At 41.9% G+C, this 20,535-nt stretch overlaps 1 protein-coding gene across 1 annotated transcript in view; it reads left to right on the forward strand.

Moving 5' to 3' along the window:
- The window catches only part of EDN3 (endothelin 3), a 268,908-nt gene that overhangs the window by 207,594 nt on the left and 40,779 nt on the right, over positions 1 to 20,535 (forward strand). The gene's annotated exons all lie outside the window — the stretch shown is intronic.

A 20,535-nucleotide genomic window follows, 5' to 3' on the forward strand; every position in this document is an offset into this window, starting at 1 on the left:
TAATTTATTGAATGTGGTGCACATTCTATAATTTTCTACCATTCAACAGATTTTTACTGCTTAGGTGTACTTATTTTATACACATAGGTATTATCACCACCCTGTGTGATTCACCTACTAGAGTTTCATCAACTTGTTTGGCAATTTATTTTACATATTAGCCTTACTACGACACCCATCAAATTATTCTATATCCTATTTCTGGCAGCGCCATTTTCCTACCCTTTTTTATCTACACCTTAACTCATAGTGTGCCTTCACTTTTTTACAAAGGAGCTGAATTCCTGGAATTCAGCTTTACATAGAATTACCCACCAGAATATTTTCCTCTGGTGACAACCTCCATTTTACATTATGAACAGGGCTGGCTTCCTTCCATGATCCAGTTACCAAATATGTTTTGTGCCAAAAACAAAAAAAACATTCCATTTAGGACCCTAAATTGGGGTTATTGTTTGAAAAGAGCTATATTGTGCCTGGTAGCTATTCTTGTATAATATTGCAGAATATAGCGTGACTGTCTAAACTTCAGACTGCATTTTTGCTGTTAAGGATACTTTTTTTCCAGCAGATTTTCTAGTGAGCTTAAACTGCTTTTGAGATTTTCTTGGGTTATTTTACATTTCTTTATGAAAGACTGAGAATATACATGGACAGATAATGGGCTGGTGAGACATCTGCCTTTCCTTTCGTGAGCAATTATGATCACATCTGACCTTGGAAGCTCTCTTTTGTTGCCTCCCCAGGAGTAGTCCTAACCCTCCCATTCTATTAAAGAATATGTATATATCTTTGGCTAGAGTAGGGATTAAGAAACATAATTGTCTTTTTTGTGCGGTCTGTCTCTCGTATTTTCCTTTACTTTCCACCAAGAGACCCAACATGGAGAGAAAGAAGATCTCCCTTCTTAGATCACCATCACCAGGACATTGAAAATTTTACCCTCACCTCTTGTTCTGCTGACAAAAGCCACCTGGGTACAAAAAGGTTAATAATTTATCTAGCATGGCACAGACAGCAATTAAAACCCAACAAAGGCTCTAATACTTTTAGTATTCTATCCAAAATGGGAAAAAAGTGGTTTTGCTTTACATACACTTTGACTTGATTGTAGCAGTATCAGCAGACTGTTGTGTAATTGACATTTCATGCCTCGCTGAATAATTACTGCTTTGGATGAAACTTATTATCCATGGACCAGCACCCTTAGATTGTGGGAAGAAAAACAAAGTGATTTGTAGATGAGGGGATCTAAGGAGAGCCTAAAGAGTTCAGAGAAGGTTATTACAATAAAAGAACACTTTTAAATGGAGATAAACTGTAACTGAATGTCATTTAGTTTGCTAAAGCAGTATCCTAAACAATCGCCATATCCTGTTTTCACCTCATGTTCATCCTTTTTGCCATTCCCAGTGCTTTTGATCTCCTGCAGCCACTGTCTACATATACTTTGGCGATGACTGCACGACATTTCAGAAGTCTGGCATTCCAATGTTGTCAAGGTAGATCATGTTGCATGGCTGCCTCTGGTCAGTGGGAACACACATGACAGGGTGATAATTCAGGTTTATTAAACTGAAGTAATGGGTTACTGTATATTATGTGATTTAGTGAAATGGGTTTACGAGGTCACGTGCTAGTAATCATTTTCCTAACAGCTTTAGTGCTCAAGTAACCTCTTAACCACTTCCATACCGCAGTACGTCATATGACGTCCAGGGCTTTAAGTGGGGATATCTGAATGATGGGTGCAGCTGCCGGCATCATTCAGGTATAATTTTTTTCAGCTGGTGATAACCTGCACCATAGGAACAATCATAGCGGCTGTTCAGCCGCTTGATCCTTCTTACAGGAGGTGAGAGGGGACACCCCCCCCCCCCTCGCGCCGTCCTTCGGTGCTTCTGGCTTGCCGTGAGATCGGCGAGCCGGAGGAGGAATCCGCCTGCCGCGGAAGTACACCATAGGGACTGCCGATGACCAGATGGTCCCCGGCAGTCTCTATGACTCTCGCAGGCCCAGGCGCAATGTGATGACGTCATGCCCGGCCTGGCAGTTGTCAATACTGCCCAGATCTCTATAGCCAAGATCATTTTTTTTTTTATTTCAGGCTTTCCAGCCTGTAGAAGAGATCTGAGGTCTTATTGACCCCAGATCTCTCCTTAAAGAGAACCCTGTCATTCACTATTCCTATTACAAGGGATGTTTACATTCCTTGTAAAAGGAATAAAAGTGATAAAAGAAAATCAAAAATCAAAGGGAAAGTGCAGAAATAAAAATACAAAAATTAAATGAACAATAAAAAAATAAAATTTAAAGTGCCCCCATCGCCGCGTGCTTGCACACAAAAGCGAATGCATGTTTACGTCACATATGTAAACGGCGTTCAATCCATACATGTGAGGTATCGCCGTGAACGTTAGAGCGAGAGAGGAACAATTCTCTGTAACTTTAAACTGGTAACCTGTAAAAAATTTTCAAGCGTTGCCTATGGAGATTTTTAAGTACCGAAGTTTGCCGTCATTCCACGAGTGTGGGCTATTTTAAAGCGTGACATGTTAGATATCTATTGGGGCGTGGCTTGGCGCTTGACCGGAATGGCAGCCTGATTTCACTGCTCTGAGCAGCGTGGGAGAAAAAGCCGATAAAATAGTAATCCTTCCAGCAAACACAGCTATGCCAGGTACGGGGAAGTCATCCGCCCACTCCTCACCCTCAAGGTCCCGGTCCCCGCGTGATTTGCAACCAGGAGGCCCAAGAAACATCCCCGACATGTTCCGGCAGGTGGCGCCGGTACGCGAGGCCCCGGCTTCAAATGCGGCCTACCCGGAGCTCACTCGCGGCCCCCCCTCCGCTATACAAGTCACAGAGGGACACCCACCGCAACAGGATCTGACCTCTCCAACACCCTACTCACCCCCAAATGTCACTATGCCACCCCCTGTGGCCCCTTCACCTGCCCACATGGCCATGGCTGCCTCCACCTCATTTAATCAGACACCTCCTGTCACACTCCAGGATTTGAGAATGATTGCTGAGGACATCAAAGCATCCCTGGCTAGTGCTATTACTGACATGAAGAGAGACATCAATAATGTCACTGACAGAGTGGCTGATGTGGAAGAGAAGGCTGCACATCAGGAAGAATCTTTGCAGGCACTAAATGAAAACAGCTCTCTACACACTATGCAATTGAGAGATCTTCAGAGACATATGGAAGATCTGGACAATAGAGGCCGAAGACATAATTTGAGATTAAGAGGATTACCTGAATCAGTTGACCGCAACCAAATCGCTAAAGCAACAATGGCAATTTTCAACGATGTTCTTGGCAGGCCCCCAGACACTCCAATGGAGTTCGAACGACTACATAGAGCCCTGCGCCCGAGAACAAGGGACACAGACCCTCCCAGGGACATCGTCTGCTGTTTAGTAAATTACCGCTTAAAAGAAGATATTCTCCGTAGAGCAAGAGACAGACACTCTCTCTTATATCAGGGCACCGAAGTCAAAATATATCAAGACTTATCTCCCTTGACTTTGCAACGCAGACGAGATCTTCGCCCGCTATTAGAAGTCCTCAGAAGTAGAGAAATTCCCTATCGCTGGAAATTTCCGTTCTGCCTGTCAGCAACTGCAAACGGTCGTACAGCAAACCTAAGAGTACCTGAGGACCTGCTGACCTTCTGCAACCAACTCAACATACCCCTGGTAGACCTTCCAGACTGGTACAGAAGCCCACATGCCTCTAATATGCGTAGGGCAACCTCGATGGACACGATCCCAGAGAGAGACGAATTCCAGATCAGACGTCCACGATCGACATCTCCAAGACACACTGGCTCTTCTCAACCCAGGATGTATACACACGGAAGCCCAACTGCGTCTCCGGTCCACAGAAGGCAACGCCAAGAATAACTCTTCAGAAAACCAAGCAGCAATGTAGCTTTCAAGATGTCTTCTGCTGAGACCTCATCGAACGAACTTCTTGTCTCCCTTCTCTCCATTCTCTCCCCCTCCCCTTATTTTCTCGCTTCGCTTTCCTTTTCCTCAACAGGTGTCAAGAACCCCAACCATACATCCCTCGAGACAAGAGGCAGATGAAGATTGAAAAGTTCCGGACATTTTCTCCAACATTTTTGTTCATCCCCGCTATGAACTTGCTTCGCTGAACTTTCCTCCCTCCTCACAGCCCCTTGCTGACTGTATGAGATCGTCCTTCATACACCTACGATCAATGGTCCGATACTGACAGGGACTGGTAAAGTACTGCAATCTGTTTTTCTATCACACCCAGAAATACACATATAATTCTTTTTCTTTTTACCAAAACACCGTTCATGCATTTTTTCAGTAAGATCGATCAGCAGTACTTTATAGTATAAAGAGAAAGGGAAGAAATTACCCCCCTTTTCTTTTTTTTTTGTCTCTTCTCTTTTTTTTTTTTTTGGAAGACAAACTCATCGATCCTTTTTAAGTCTTAGCCAAGAGATATCACCCAAAACTTGTATCCATTTTATTCTTGACATATAAAGTTTTAGGATATTGCATGTCACATTACATATTATGAGTCTTCTTTATGTGTAGTGACCCATTTCCGCCTCATATCTGTTCTAATTTACAAATCTTGCTCATTCTCCCTCCTTGTAGAGAATATAACCTCGCTGATTAGCCCTCCGAGATCCCATAATGACGATAGCTAAGCTGATATTTACTATAGCATAACTTCCCAATACTCTTCTTTCTTTATATCTAGTTTAAGTCATCCAAAACACTGACCTATGACTTATTAATAAAGATAGCACTTGTCTATATATACATGGACTTTTTTCACATTCATTAAAGCAGCATTTACTAAATGCGAATGTGAGCTCGGAGGGCTGATCGGTTGGGGAAGTGGGTCACATTTGCTCTCTTCTCTCCCGTTTTTTTTTTTTTTTTTTTTCTTTTTCTTTCTTTATCTCTCTCCTCTCTTCCCAGATATCTCCTCTAGAAGGTGGTCCCCTCCCGATTTGATCTAGATCCCATACAAGCCCTTTGATCAAAATATACCATATACTGATATCTTCGCCCCTCTCTACACACTATTTACGAAAAACCACCACACCACTACTTCCCCACCATACGAGACAAGGCTCATGTCCGTTAACCATATACTCATCCTCCCACAAAATGAAGGTATTATATCAATTATTATTACAAATACCTCTCCCACGCTGCTCAGTAACCTAACTATTAACCCTTCTAGTCTAGCTCTAGCCGTTTCCCCTACAAGACAGGAAGGGACCATTCGAAATCCCTTTCCCTGGCACCCATTCGTGAACTCTGTTTTATTGTTTGGGGTGAATAGATACTTTACCCCAATTAGTAGTTCACTCCAGGTAATTGCACCCCCCTCCTCCCTTTGATCTACACACTTTCCCTTCCCCTTTGTCCCCCGACTCCTTCTACCCTCTCCAGTCTTCCTCGGTCTCTGCCCCCACACAAACCTCATCTGTTTGAACTACATATATCCAGCCCTACTTTTAGAAGGGAAAGAAAAAAAAAAAAAGGGGGGGGAAAGAAAAAGGAAAAGGGAAAAATATACATATTTATCCTAATTAATTTGATCATGAGTACCCTTGTAAACTCAGAAGATTCCACCCTTTTAAAAGTAGTCTCCTTAAATACGAACGGCCTCAACATTCCCGAAAAACGCAGCCAGGTCCTAGATCTGATGAGAAGATTGAAAGCAGATATAGTCTATTTACAGGAGACTCATTTTCACCTTCAAAAGAAAATACCGAAACTATCGAACCGATTATACCCTACGACCTATCTATCTTCCAACCCCCTAGGGAAAACTAAGGGAGTAGCCATATTAATATCCAAAAATGTTGACTGGATATTGACTGACTCCATTGTTGACCCGGAGGGGAGATTCATTTTTCTAAGGGGTACAATATCAAACAAACCCTACACATTAGTCAACATCTACAGCCCCAATTCAGCTCAAGTCTCATTTTTTAAGAAAATAACAGATACTCTTTCGGAATTTCAAAGAGGCATTACAATTGTAGGAGGGGATTTTAACATAGCTCTATACCCCATATTGGATACATCAACTGGCACTTCTTCCTTACCGTACAGAGCCTTAAAAAAAATGAGATCACACCTACATGATCTCTTGCTACACGACTCCTGGCGCACACTCCATCCCTCGACAAAAGACTTTACTTTCTTTTCTCTTCCACATAACCGCTATTCGAGACTGGACTATATTTTCCTCTCCCAAAAAGACTTACCTCTCATTAGAGCTGCGTCGATTGAGACCATGACTATATCCGACCATCACCCAGTGACACTAACTCTGGCTATTCCATCAACACACACCCATTCCAAATACTGGAGACTAGACCCATCCCTCCTAACCAAGGAGTCAGACATACAGCACATCAAAGCTAAATTAACTGAATTCTTTGAAACCAATAGTTCTCCTGAAGTGTCCCCAATCACATTGTGGGAAGCGCATAAATGTGTGCTGAGAGGATTTCTCATTTCTTTAAAATCCACCAAAAGGAAAATTCTTCAAGCCAAAACACAAGCGTTAATAAATAAAATTAAAGTCCTGGAATCTGCTCACAAGCGCACTCTAGCACAAAGCACCTACCAAGATTTAGTAATGCACAGACAACTGCTCTTGGACGATCTAAATATTAAAACGAAACGCAAATTTTTTTTACAGCAAAAACTCTTTTACGAGTTCGGCAATAAGAGCAGCAAATTCTTAGCTAGAGCCCTCCAACAGAAGAGAGCATCTTCCTCGATACACACAATCAAAGACAACGCAGGGAACTCCCATTCCAAAACTCCAGATATTGCAGCCCAGTTTGAAGCATACTATGCATCATTATATAACCTGAAATCAAACACATCTGATGCCGAGAAACGCTTATTAATACAATCATTCCTAAATTCCCATTGCCCCAAACCCATCCCTAACACGAAATCCAAAGAATTAGACAGTCCAATTACTTCGGACGAACTGAAAATAGCAATTTCCCAATTAAAAGTGGGCAAGAGTCCAGGTCCCGATGGCTTCACCGCCCCATATTATAAGACCTTTATAGACAACATCTCTCCTCATTTAACGAATGTATTTAACTCCCTCTCTTCCTCCTCCCCATCGCAGCATAGGATGCTCGAAGCTCATATCACTGTTATTCACAAGGAAGGAAAAGATCCGACTTCAGTTGTAAACTATAGGCCCATTTCATTATTGAACGTTGACATTAAATTATTCGCAAAAATCATAGCCAACAGACTTCTCCCCATTATACCCCATATAATTCACAAAGACCAAGTGGGCTTTGTGCCTGGAAGGGAAGCCAGGGATAACACAATTAAGGCCATAAATATCCACCATTGGATAACCTCTAACAAACTTAAGGGTTTCATGCTGTCGTTAGACGCTGAGAAGGCATTCGACAGGCTTGACTGGACATACATGGAATGTGTCCTTCAACGTATAGGATTTGGTAATAAACTAGTCCACTCGATAATGTCTCTATACTCTGCACCTTCTGCCCAAGTTCGAGTGAACGGAAGCCTGTCGAGTGCCTTCTCTATAGGAAACGGAACGAGACAGGGATGCCCCCTCTCCCCGATTCTTTTTGTCCTTACATTGGAGCCCTTTCTGAGATCCCTAGCAAATAATCAAAACATTCAAGGCATAACAATTGGCCCCCGAACGTATAAAATCGCTGCCTTCGCAGACGACATACTCCTCTTTCTCACCAACCCACTCCTGACCATCCCTACCCTCCTGAAGGAATTTAAGAACTTTCAAATAATCTCGAATTTCAAAATTAATTTTTCCAAATCTCATGCCCTCAATGTATCCCTCCCTCTTTCCCTAGTAGAACAATGCAAAACCGATTTTCCTTTTCTCTGGCAACAGAAATCAATCAAATATTTAGGCATCCATCTCCCATCATCACTATCTGATCTTTTCTCATCTAATTTCACCCCTGCCCTTCAAAATATTAAAGCAGATATCAAATTATGGAATAAACCCCACTTTTCTTGGTTTGGCCGCGCAGCAATTCTTAAAATGAATATTCTCCCACGTCTATTATACATTCTACAAACAATCCCCATTAAAATTCCCAAAGCATTTTTCCAATCCTTCCAATCCATGTGTAACACATTTCTCTGGGATCGCAAGACCCCCAGACTGTCATTCCACCTTCTTTCGAAATCAAAAATGAATGGGGGTATAGGTCTCCCAGACCTGCAAAAATACCATTGGGCATGCCATCTAACTAGACTATTGGATTGGCTTTCACACGAAGAAAATAAGGACTGGATAGCTCTCGAAAACGCCTTCTCATCAATCCCATTACATGCAGCACCTTGGATTTCTCCTGACTTACTTCCTTCCTCCACCAAAAATCACCCGCTTATAAGTCCCACATTAACTTCCTTCAAAATTGCTTCCCAGCTATATCGCATATCCTCAAACCCGGGACCTCTGACTCCCATCAAATTCAATCCATCTTTCACTCCAGGCCTATCAGGAAAATTTCTCTGTAAGCAATGGAAAGACAAACCGATACGTGCTTATCAGTTCTACAACCAGGGAAGCTTAATCGACCGTACTGACCTCAGACCAGACTCCTCTACTCCCCTTATCCCCAACTGGACTTACTTCCAAATTCGACATTTCCTAAACTCTATAAACCAATCCAATGCCATTTCCAGGGACCTTTCCTCATTTGAAAAACTCTGCTGTAGTGCTGTTCCCAGACGCCATCTTATATCCCAGACATACAACCTCCTTTTTACAGAAACATCTACCTGCTCGAATAAAGCTCTCCTAGCATGGCAATCTGACTTAAATATTGCCTTTTCTGATCAGGACTGGCAGAATATCTGTTATATCACACATAAAAGCTCATTAAACGTGTCAACACAAGAAAACTGCTACAAGATCCAAACTAGGTGGTACAGAACCCCATCTCTCCTCCATAAATTTTATCCCAATATTTCCAACCTCTGCTGGAGATGTAATACCTCACCAGGTAACCTCCTACATGTGTTTTGGTCTTGTCCCAAAATCCAACCATTCTGGAAACAAATCCACAATATTATAGCAGATGTTGCGAATACCCAGATACTATTCACTCCAGCGCAATACCTGCTACATCATTCTAATACCCCTCCACATATTTACTGTAGGACGATCACCCCCCACCTACTCAATGCAGCCAAAGCATGCATTCCCCTGCATTGGAAATCCCAGACTCCACCATCAACCAAAGAATGGATACTTAAAGTAGACAAAATTGCAAAATTGGAAGAAATTATAGCTATTGCTAAAGACAGAACTGAAAAATATGCTCGCATTTGGACCCCCTGGCTGGAATTCACCAACTCATCCAGATACACCATCCTGATGAACGCGTCGTAGAATTTATCACTTCACACTACGTACTGAAATACCACTAACTTTCTTCTCCCAAACATACATGTTTCGGAGAATGCTAATGACATGGGGCAGTGTCATGTAAGTCCCATTAATTTCACTTTTTCAGCAATCATTCCTACCTCCCTCCCCTAAACAAGGGATGTTGCAGGGAGTGGGACGAGCTCCTCTCTGGCCTGACGCTGTCCCAGCTACAAGGGCTTTAAACTTATAAACTTATAAAAAATTAATTTTACCTTTGACTCACCACCCCCTGAGAAAGGGGCAGAGGCTGGGGAAGACCCATATTGTACCCTTCACTCCTTCCCCTATCCACCCCTCCTCCCTCCAACCCCTTCCCCGACCCATCTATTTGTCCTGATTAACCTGCTCCCCGAGATAGGAGTAGGATACTAGCTCATCAGATGAGACATCATACAGTATCTAACAACAACAGGAATGATGAACATATACCGTCCTTAACTGTAAGTTGAAGGTGTTGACATGCCTGACTTTATATAGAGTTAGCTTAACTTTAACTTATGATCCTAGCTCTACACTATCAGGGAGCTGTAGTGTTATCGGTAACCGTTCAGAATTTCTACTTATGGAAGAAATCAAATAATGCTGCCAGGATACTCTATGTAACCACACTCCAATCTTAACAATTTCCGCTTCTTATCTCTGTTCTCAGATACTTATACATATTTGACTATGAGCTGTTTATACCGCAAGTTTGAATAGTTTTCTTGTTGTTCTGGTGAAAACTCATTGTCCCGATTGGCGGAAATTTACTTGTTCAATATGTTCATTCTTATGCCAAAAGTTTGTAAAAGTTTTTTTGTTATTTGTCTGTATGAACAAAATTTTCTTATCTCTCAATAAAAATCTTTTTGGAAAAAAAAAAAAAAAAGATATCTATTTACTCAGAATAACATTATCTTTCACATTCTATAAAAAAAAAAATTGGGCTTACTTTACTCTTTTGGATTTTTTTAATTCATAAAACTGTTTCTTTTTTTCCCCAAAAAGTGTTTGAAAAATTTCTGCGCAAATACCGTGTGACATAAAAAGTTGCAATGACCGACATTTTATTCCCTAGGGTCTCTGCTAAAAAAATATGTAATGTTTGGAGATTCTGAGTAATTTTCTAGCAAAAAAAATTATGATTTTTACATGTAGGAGCGAAGTGCCAGAAATCGCGGTTAACATGGCTGGATCACATGTACGTCTGCCAGCCAAAGGGCACAGCCAATCTCAGCCTCACAATAGTAAGCAAAACAGTCATAAATGGAAGCCATTCATTACTGTTATGGTGACATTCTAATCATGTGACCTAACATAGCGATCACATGATACCCTGGCCATATGCCAGGTAGCGAGTTACATATAGTTACATATAGTTACATAGTAGGTGAGGTTGAATAAAGACAATAGTCCATCCAGTTCAACCTGTGTAGGTGTGTGTGACTGTAATCATCTAACATAGCCCTTTATCTCCTGATCCTTGAGATGTAAGTCTAAGAGTCTTTTGAAAGTCACCATACTACCCGCAGAAACCACCTCTTGTGGTAGACAATTCCACAATCTTGTAGCCCTAACAGTAAAGAACCCCCCACGTTGCCTGAGGTTAAAACGCTTCTCCTCTAATCGCATTGTATGTCCTCGAGTCCTCATGCAATTCCTTCGAATGAACAGCTTTTTTTCTAAGCTGAGATCCCCATTAAGATATTTATAAATTGCTATCATGTCCCCTCTCAGACGTCTCTTCTCCAGGGAAAATAAATTGAGCGATTGCAGCCGCTCTTCATAGGTAAGGTCCTCCAATCCCCTGTGATGTAATCTGCTGTGTCCACCAGACACAGGATCACGCTGCTGTGCGCCAGTGCTCAGCAACGCACCAGTGTGTCGCTGAGCCTGCACCTGCCGCAGTAAATGTTCTGTGGCAGGGCGGCAAGTGGTTAATTTAGTTATTTACCTTTGACAACCAAGGATTGCAAGAGCTATCTCTCGGTCATTGCTGCAGCAAGCCGGGGACTCTGAAAAAAAGTAAATGTAATCTGAGAGGAGCTGCTGAATTGCCTCTATGGGCAGCGGAAGGGGGTCCCACCCTCCTGCTCCCTTTACTGTGCAATCGGGGAACATGGTAAGGATGTGACTAGTGGTATCTGGTTCCTGGGAAACAGCAAGAGAAATTAAGGTTGTTCCTCCCACTGTGTGTTGTCAGAAACTGGAAGAAATGCGGATTTAGTCACTTACGATTTTGGTTTGTTGTTTGCAAACATTTACCGGCTGGTACAAGCATCTGATCAAAAAATCTCAGTTTCATCAGATTCTGTCACAGGCCATGCTATCATAAGAGATATCAATAAACGTGAAAAAAAAAATATATGCAAAATAGTGCAAAAATGTAAAAAAACTGTCAATAAAATAAAAACATTTTAAAGCACCCTCATCCATTTGTGCTTGCACGCAAATGCAAACGTGTGTGTCAGTCTCACACACACAATGTATACGGTGATCGCACCATTGCTGCAAACGTTAGACAGAGAGCAATAATTCTAGCTCCAGACCTTCTGTGTAACTCTAAACTGGTAACCTGTAAATACTTTAAAGCGTCACCTAGGGAGATTTTTAGGTACTTTAGTTTGGTGCCGTTCTACGAGCGTACGCAGTTTTAAAGCGTGACTTATGTGGTATCTACTTACTTGATGTAACTTCATTCTTTATATTTTTCCAAAAACATTAGGTATTATATAGTATTTCTGTGCACTAAAATTCTTGAAAGTGTATTTCTTTGCCAAAAAAAATAGGTTTGGAAAACCACTGCACAAATGTGCTGTCCCCTCAAAATAACAACACACAGCCATTAATGTCTAAAACTAAAGATGATGCACAAGGAAGCCCGCAAACAGTTTGCTGAATACAAGCAGACTAAAAACATGGATTACTGGAACCATGTCTTGTGGTCTGATGAGACCAAGATAAACTTATTTAGTTCAGATGGTGTCAAGCGTGTGTGGCGGCAACCAGGTGAGGAGTACAAAGAAGACAAGTGTGTCTTGCCTACAGTCAAGCATGGTGGTGGGAAGATCATGGTCTGGGGCTGCATGAGTTCTGCCGGCACTGGGGAGCTACATTTCATTGAGGGGACCATGTACTGTGACATACCTAAGCAGAGCATGATCCTCTCCCTTCGGAGACTGGGCCACAGGGCAGTATTCCAACATAACAACCCCAAACACACCTCCAAGATGACCACTGCCTTGATAAAGAAGCTGAGGGTAAAGGTGATGGACTGGCCAAGCATGTCTCAATACCTAAACCCTATTGAGCATCTGTGGGGCATCCTCAAACGGAAGGTGGAGGAGCACAAGGTCTCCAACATCCACCAGCTCCGTGATGTCATCATGGAGGAGTGGAAGAGGACTCCAGTGGCAACCTGTGAAGCTCTGGTGAACTCCATGCCCAAGAGGGTTAAGGCAGTGCTGGAAAATAATGGTGGCCACACAAAATATTCACACTTTGGGCCCAATTTGGACATTTTTTAATTAGGGGTGTACTTACTTTTATTGCCAGCGGTTTAGACATTAACCATGTCAGCCCGCCCACCGAACATTTACTGCGGCACTCTGCCGATGCTGGGCAAAGCGACGTAGCCCTACATCGCTCGCTCAGTCGCCTGTGGGGGGCGAGCGTGCGCCGCCGCTCGTTCCCTGGGGATCTCCCGCAGCAGAGGGAGAAAGAAAGACGGCTGATGTAAACACAGCCGTCTGTCATTTTCCCTTAGATTATCATAGAGGCTATGCGATCCTGCTATATAGGATCGCATGTCTCTGTGATGATCTCACAAGCCACGCCCCCTGACAGTTAGAATCACGTCCCTAGGGACACACTTAACCCCTTCATCACCAGTAAATTTAACCCCTTCCCTGCCAGTGTCATTTTTACAGTAACAGTGCATATTTATAGCACTGATTACTGTAGTAATGTCACTGGTACCCCCAAAAGTGTTAAAAAATGTCAGTTAGGGTTCCAATCTGTCCGCCGCAATGTCGCAGTCCCGCAAAAAACTCGCAGATCGCCGCCATTACTAGTTAAAAAAAAAAAACAATAAAAATTACATAAATCTTTCCTGTAGTTAGTAAACACAATTACATTTGCGCAAACCAATCAAAATACGCTTATAGCCAAATCCTCCGGGGCTAAAGTGGTTAATGGCTGTGTGTTGAGTTATTTTGAGGGGACAGCAAATTTACACTGAATACAATGTAAAGTAGGGAGTGTACAGCTTGTATAACAAAGTGTCATTTCTTCAGTGTTGTCACATGAAAAGATATAATAAAATATGTACAAAAATGTGAGGGGTGTACTCACTTTTGTGAGATACTGTACATATGAAGAAGTGTCAGAATTGGCCTGGAGCTGAAGTTGGTAAAGTAGAAGGAAAGGCTTAAGAATATACTACTTTAAATATGGTGTACGTATTGTCCCACATACATTGCATTGTAAAAATTTTCACTGCATTCACCTGAAATCAAACTCCAGCTCCTCTGCTTTTATTGTGTGGCTGATGGATCTAACTCCCCTGCTGACAACACCTAGAGAAGTGGATGCCAGTGGTTGACTTCACTGCTTTAGGTGATTCAGCCCCGTTGTCGGGACTTTACACAGGGAAGCTGAAATTCGCAGAAAAGTTGTGATTTTTGCAGGGCAATGGGGAGGCAACATTTTAAAAATAGGTTTAATTTGAACCTTTCTTTCTTCTTTAAAACATACGTCAGATATGGAGCACAAGAAAAGGCAGATTGTCCCATCCTGCTTTCTACCACAAACCAGCAAAATGAAAGATGGAGTCTGATTACTCACTATGAACGCAACACATCTTTCTGCTTCTTTTCTGCGAAGCCCATTATTTTCATGAGCGTTTCTCCCTCCAATAAAGAGCCAGTCCAGCCACCAGTGATATGGCAATTCTGTCTAGAAGATCTAAATGATATGCACCACTTAGAAGTGATTAGACTTTGTAAATTAGCCAGTTTACACGTGGCAATGCGAACTCAAAGAGTACTTTCATTTTTGCAGTAAAATTTGAGAAAACCCCCCCTATATGGTATGTGTTCCCATTCGCACAGCATGCCTAATCATTTTTTTTTAAATATTTTCTGCCTTTTAGACGTTTTTCAGTAAGAGGTGTCATGGCTGACTACAAGGTTTTTGAAACAGTTGGGTTGATTTACTAAAACATGGAGAGTTCAAAATCTGGTGCAGCTGTGCATGGTAACAAATCAGCTTCTAATCTAAAGTGGATGTAAACCCGATTCATGAAATTTGACCTGGGCACATATATCTGTAGTGTTTACTTATCTTTCTCCAAAGCCCTAAGTCCAGTGATTTTCTGCTGCTCTGTTCCTCTCTTATCAGCATAATAACTTCTGACAAGTTCTCAGACACTGGAGATAAAATCAGCTGAAAATTTGTGTCCGGGTGGGTGCCATAAATATATTAATAGTGAGCTGGTCTACTCACAGCCCAGCTCTGCAAGTATTTTCATTCCTCTGCCTATGTGGAGGGGGTGTACCTTTCCTCCAATCAGCTGTCTCAGTGTATGCCAAGACTCCACTCCCATCTCTGTGTATCATCTGAGGCTGTTCACTTCACTGAGTATATGCGAAGGTTTACATCCACTTTAAGATTGTTCAATTAAGCTTTGATAAAAATACCTATGGTTTCTATGCCAAGCTGCACCAGATTTTACACTCTCCAGTCCCAGTAAATAAACCCCACCATTAGAGTGAGCCTGTCCCAAATCTGTCCTCATTAACATACAATGCAAAATATGTAGTCTCTACATCTTTTCCCAATATTAGGACAGACCATATTCAAATCTTATTGCAACTGACAATAAAAAGCTGCCTGCACAGCACAGAGTTAAAGTATAACTAAAGGCAAAACATTTTTATAGTTTTGTATAGAATGGAGAGGGATTAGAACACGTTGGGTTTTTTATTCCTGTTTGTGTCCCCTTTAAGCAGATTCCCCCTCTCTATTTCTCCTGTTTACCATTATCATTGAAAGTGAAAGTGAAAGTAAAAGTAAAAGAAAATCCCAAATTTTGGGTTGTCCCTAGAAAAGTAATAGAGGGGAAATCTTCCAATGGGGACACTAGTTCCAGTGACCTGGGGGTCCCCAAGAAATTCCCTTAGTTTGCAGGGATTTCCTCCCACTTCCTGTTTGGCCTTGGGACAGGAAGTGAAGGGAAATCTCCGAAATGGGACAGATGGCGAAAAAAAATCTGACAGGGGTGATAACCCTCCCTTGCTGTATCCAAAATAAAAAAGAAAAGTCTTGCCCATAGTTCTACTATAATTATGGCAAACACCGTTGTGCAGGCATCCCATGAACAAAGAGAACTATGTAGGATTTTTACTTTGTGGAGAGTCAAGAATAGAACATTTATAAAAGGTAAGCTGCAATTTTTTTTTTTTTTTTTTGGTATTCGAATAGGGGGCATGTGACAGATATAAAACAGGCGTTCTCTCAATTCGGCTGCACAAATAGAACTACGCTTTAAAATGTACAGTATATGAAAACCTAATCACTATAATTTATTCTAATCCATGGTTCTAGAAATTACTTTAACCTCTTATTTTCAGCATTTGAAATCTGCAGTTGTCATTAAAATCATACATGTTATTCCTGCTATGAAGGCACACACTTACAGGGTAACAATGCTGTGTCCCTTCTCCCAATTGTGTTCCTGCATTGTCACCTGTTACATGAGATAGTGATGGAGACTGAGAAGGCATGGGTCTCTGTTGTCACCATCTGGAAACCCGCCGTGAGAAATGGCATGCAGCCAATGCTGGAGGGTTTCAGAGAGAGGCTGTACAAGATCAGCAGTACTGAGATGTAACAAGGGACGAAAGCAACTATTTTATTTAAATGAATGCAAGTCATTTAAATAAATGAAGAAATTTAGCTAAGTTTTAGTCAGGCTTAAATATACATTAACCACTTATAGACCTTTGAATGTATGAGGTACATGCCGATTTTTTTTTTTTAATCTTCGCGTGTTGTGTGTACCTAGGGGGGGGATAGCTGGATCCCCACTCTGTCCTATGAGCTGCTGGACCAGCTCTCATGTAAATTCATGTGATAAACAAGATAAAGGCAAATTACCATTGGTGCACTGCAAGCTGGATGGAATGTACATAACAAAAGGGCAAGGCCAGTGGATCAAGTTTGTACGAATGGTAATAGTCCACAGGGTGACGTGGCATTCTCGGAGGGTGTAAGTTATGTTGCTAGAAGGCGGCTGGCTCTAAAAGAGCTAGAAGGAACTCTGCAGGAACATGAAACGGGGAGCTAGAGCAGCGCCATCTAAGTGCAGCAGTGGGTACATTTATTCAATTAAAAGATAGCAACGCACAGTGTGGAAGGATAGAAAGCGTGTGTGGCAATATTATGGTTCATCCACACTTGGAGGAGTTCGCTATGAGGTGTATTAGTTAGTGGCTGCTGGTCCCGGCCACCCTGGTAGCTTGCAGTGCTTCCTGGAGCTTGGGTGCATTCAAGAGAAACCGCTGACGTCACTTCCGGGTCCAAGGGTGAGCATGCATGTTCCTTCGTCAGGCAAAAATGTTCAGTTTATCAGATCACATGCTTTCACCCTCTGAAATTTCCCTATTGAGTCGAGGTCTTACCTGTGCCCTTCCAGCTGTCCCCAACCCATCTCAACTCTTTGTGGATCTCAATAGGTTTATGAGAAACCTTACTGCTGCACTTAGATGGTGCTGCTGTCTCTCCCTGCTTGATGTGCATTTACCATGCTCTGAGAAGACTGAGAAGGGAGCAATCAGCGGTCATGTGAACATTCAGTTCTTGCTCTTAGATCCGATGTGGAACATCACACCAATCCTGCAGCATAGAGGTGATTAATATAGATGTTTTTTTTTTTTTGCAACCCCTAAACTTTTTCTTTAACTTCTTCATGTCAGCCGCACACATATATGCAGCCTCTCAGAGGGTGGGCTTTAATGCTGAAAGGCCCTATGTAAACACAAAACTGTGCTGAGTGCACAGTCACCGGCGGGGACCAGAAAGCTCCCAAAGCATACTTGTGATTGGGAGCTTTTCGATCATGAGCCCACTGTCACAGCTAATCACAGCAGTCATATGAGCTGAATGCCTGCCTCCTAGTATCTAGAAGTTCCTTAAAGGGCCAGGAGGAGGCAGCGGAAAGGAGTTAAAACAATTCTTCCGATTGTAGCTGCTTTTTAACCCTAACCAGCCCTAATTAAAACCTTCCTTGCCTCTAAGGTTATTTTTTTGATTTTACAAATTTTTGCTAACCATTAATTTTTTTTGTAATGTTGGATTGTTAAAAAAAATCCCCACAAAGCTTGTATTTGTTGCATTTTTCCTATACTTTGTATCAGAAACATAATTTGAGGCTGGGTTCCCACTAGCTGCGGCTCACAGCATTGGGTCCGGTGAGTCCTTGTTTTCCGTTTCAAGTGCAAATCCGTTTTGGATTTTTAGGTTAATTTGCACCTGAAACAGACCAGAAGACGCACAGGACCCTTTTTTCCAGCGTGGACCGCAGTCACCCTGGAGCTGTGAGAACCGGCTCCATTGAGACAGTCTCCTGTCATGTGAATTGGATGTGGAGAAACTCACATCCAATTTGCATCAGTGTGAACCCAGCATTAGTGTCAGGACAAATCACAGAATGCAAATCGTATATGTTATGATTTTAAAATGAGCCTGGTCATACTTTTGGTTCCGTTTCATATTTTTTCCCATCGACTGCATAATAAAGCTTATTGGATATAGATACCAATATTATATATATATATATATATATATATATATATATATATATATAATAGAAAGCAGGGGGAAAAAATTCCTTCCTCCATCCCCAGAGAGGCAATCGGATATTCCCTGGATCAACTTAAAAAAAAAATGTTAGTACCCATTTATATTATGTACACCTAGGAAATAATCCAGGCCTTTTTTAAAGCAATTTAGAGAGCTAGCCAGAACCACTTCTATTCCACATTTTCACAGCTCTTATGGTGAAGAAACCTTTCCGTATTTGGAAACGAAATCTGTTTTCCTCTAGACGTAAAGAGTGCCCCCCTTGTCCTCTGTGTTGACCTTAAAGTGAATAACTCAACACCAAGTTCCCTATATGGACCCCTTATGTATTTATACATGTTGATCATATCCCCCCTTAATCTCCTCTTCTCAATAGAGAATGAATTCAGTTCCTCTAATCTTTTCTCATAGCTGAGCTCCTCCATGCCTCTTATCAGTTTGGTTGCCCTTCTCTGCACTTTCTCCAGTTCCCCGATATCCTTTTTAACCACTTAAGCCCCAGCCCTATTTCGGACACTTTTTGTTCACAAGTTAAAATCATTTTTTTCCCTAGAAAACTACTTAGAACCCCCAAACATTATATATATTTTTTTAGCAAAGACTCTGGAGAATAAAATGTCGGTCATTGTAATATTTTTTGTCACATGGTATATGCGCAGCGGTCTTTAAAATACCATTTTTTTTTAAAATTACAAAAAATCACATTTCACTGCATTTAAAAAATACTAAACAGTAAAGTTAGCCCATTTTTTTGTATATTGTGAAAGATGATGTCATGCCGAGTAAATAGATACCCAACATGTTACGGTTTAAAATTGCGCACACCTGTGGAATGGCAACAAACTACGGTCAATAGAGATCTCAATCGGCGACGTTTTAAATTTTTTTAACGGTTACCAGTTTAGAGTTAGAGTGTAGCTCTTTTTTTTTTTTAAATTATTACTCACGCTCTGGCGATCGTGGCGATACCTCACATGTGTGGTTTGAACAGTGATTTCATTCGCGGCTCGACTTCCGTATACGTTTTTTTTTGTGCGCGAGCTAACGGTGACGGGGCGGCTAAAATTAATTTTTTTTTCCTATTTATTTTATTTTTTAACTTTATTACAGGTTTTTAAAAAAAAAAAAAAAATCTGATCACTTTCATTGCTGTCACAAGCAATGTAAACATCCCTTGTGACACCAATATGCAGTGACAGGTACTCTTTATGGAGGGATCGAGGGTCTAAAAGACCCTAGACACCTCCACTACACTTTCATGTATGTATGCAAAACGCCGAAAATGGCGTTTTTGCATACAGCCGTTTTTTAAATCTGCCGCCTTTTGCAGCAGAGTAACCCAGAAGTGATGTCATGGACGCCGCCTCTGGGTTACGTCGAGACCCGATCTAAGCCGCTTCCGGCTTAGATCGGGACTCCATCCAGCCGGTGGTTCTGACGGCTGGGTGCTCAGGGCTCCCGGTGGGACGGGAGCCCCAAGCAAATTCGCGGAAGGCGGTGGGAGGGGGGTGGGGGAACGTCCCCTTCCGCTCACCCGGGTAACGATTGAGCGGCTCCCGAGCCGCATTGGTTGTTACCGATGGAAAGCCGACAGTCGGCTGTAAACCACGGTACCGGGATGGTGCCTCTAGCTAGAGGCATCACCCCGGTATAACACCGCAAATTTTGCCGACGTTGCCCTACGTCACTTTGCGGTAAGTGGTTAAGAACTGGTGCCCAAAACTGAACTGCATATTCCAGATGAGGTCTTACTAATGATTTGTACAGGGGAAAAATTATCTCTCTCTCTCTCTGGAGTCCATGCCTCTGTTAATAATACAAGAAAGGACTTTGCTTGCTTTGGAAACAGTAGCTTGGCATTGCATGCTATTATTAAGCTTATGATCTACCAGAACACCCAGATCCTACTCCGCTATGGATTCCCCCAGTTCTACTCCCCCTAGTATGTATGATGCATGCATATTCTTAGCCCCCAAGTGCATAACTTTATATTTATCAACATTAAACCTCATTTGCCACATAGTTGCCAATGAAACAGTGCATTGAGGTCAGCTTGTAAGTTGGAGACATCCTGTAAAGAAGTTATTCCACTGCAAGGCTTGGTGTCATCTGCAAAGACTGAAATGCTACTTTTATCCCAGACCCTATATCATTTATAGAGATATTAACCACTTTACCACTAGAGCATTTTGCTGTCTTACGTCTGA

The sequence above is a fragment of the Pelophylax lessonae genome (assembly GCF_965119305.1).
Source record: "Pelophylax lessonae genome assembly, chromosome: 11".
NCBI lineage: Eukaryota > Metazoa > Chordata > Amphibia > Anura > Ranidae > Pelophylax > Pelophylax lessonae.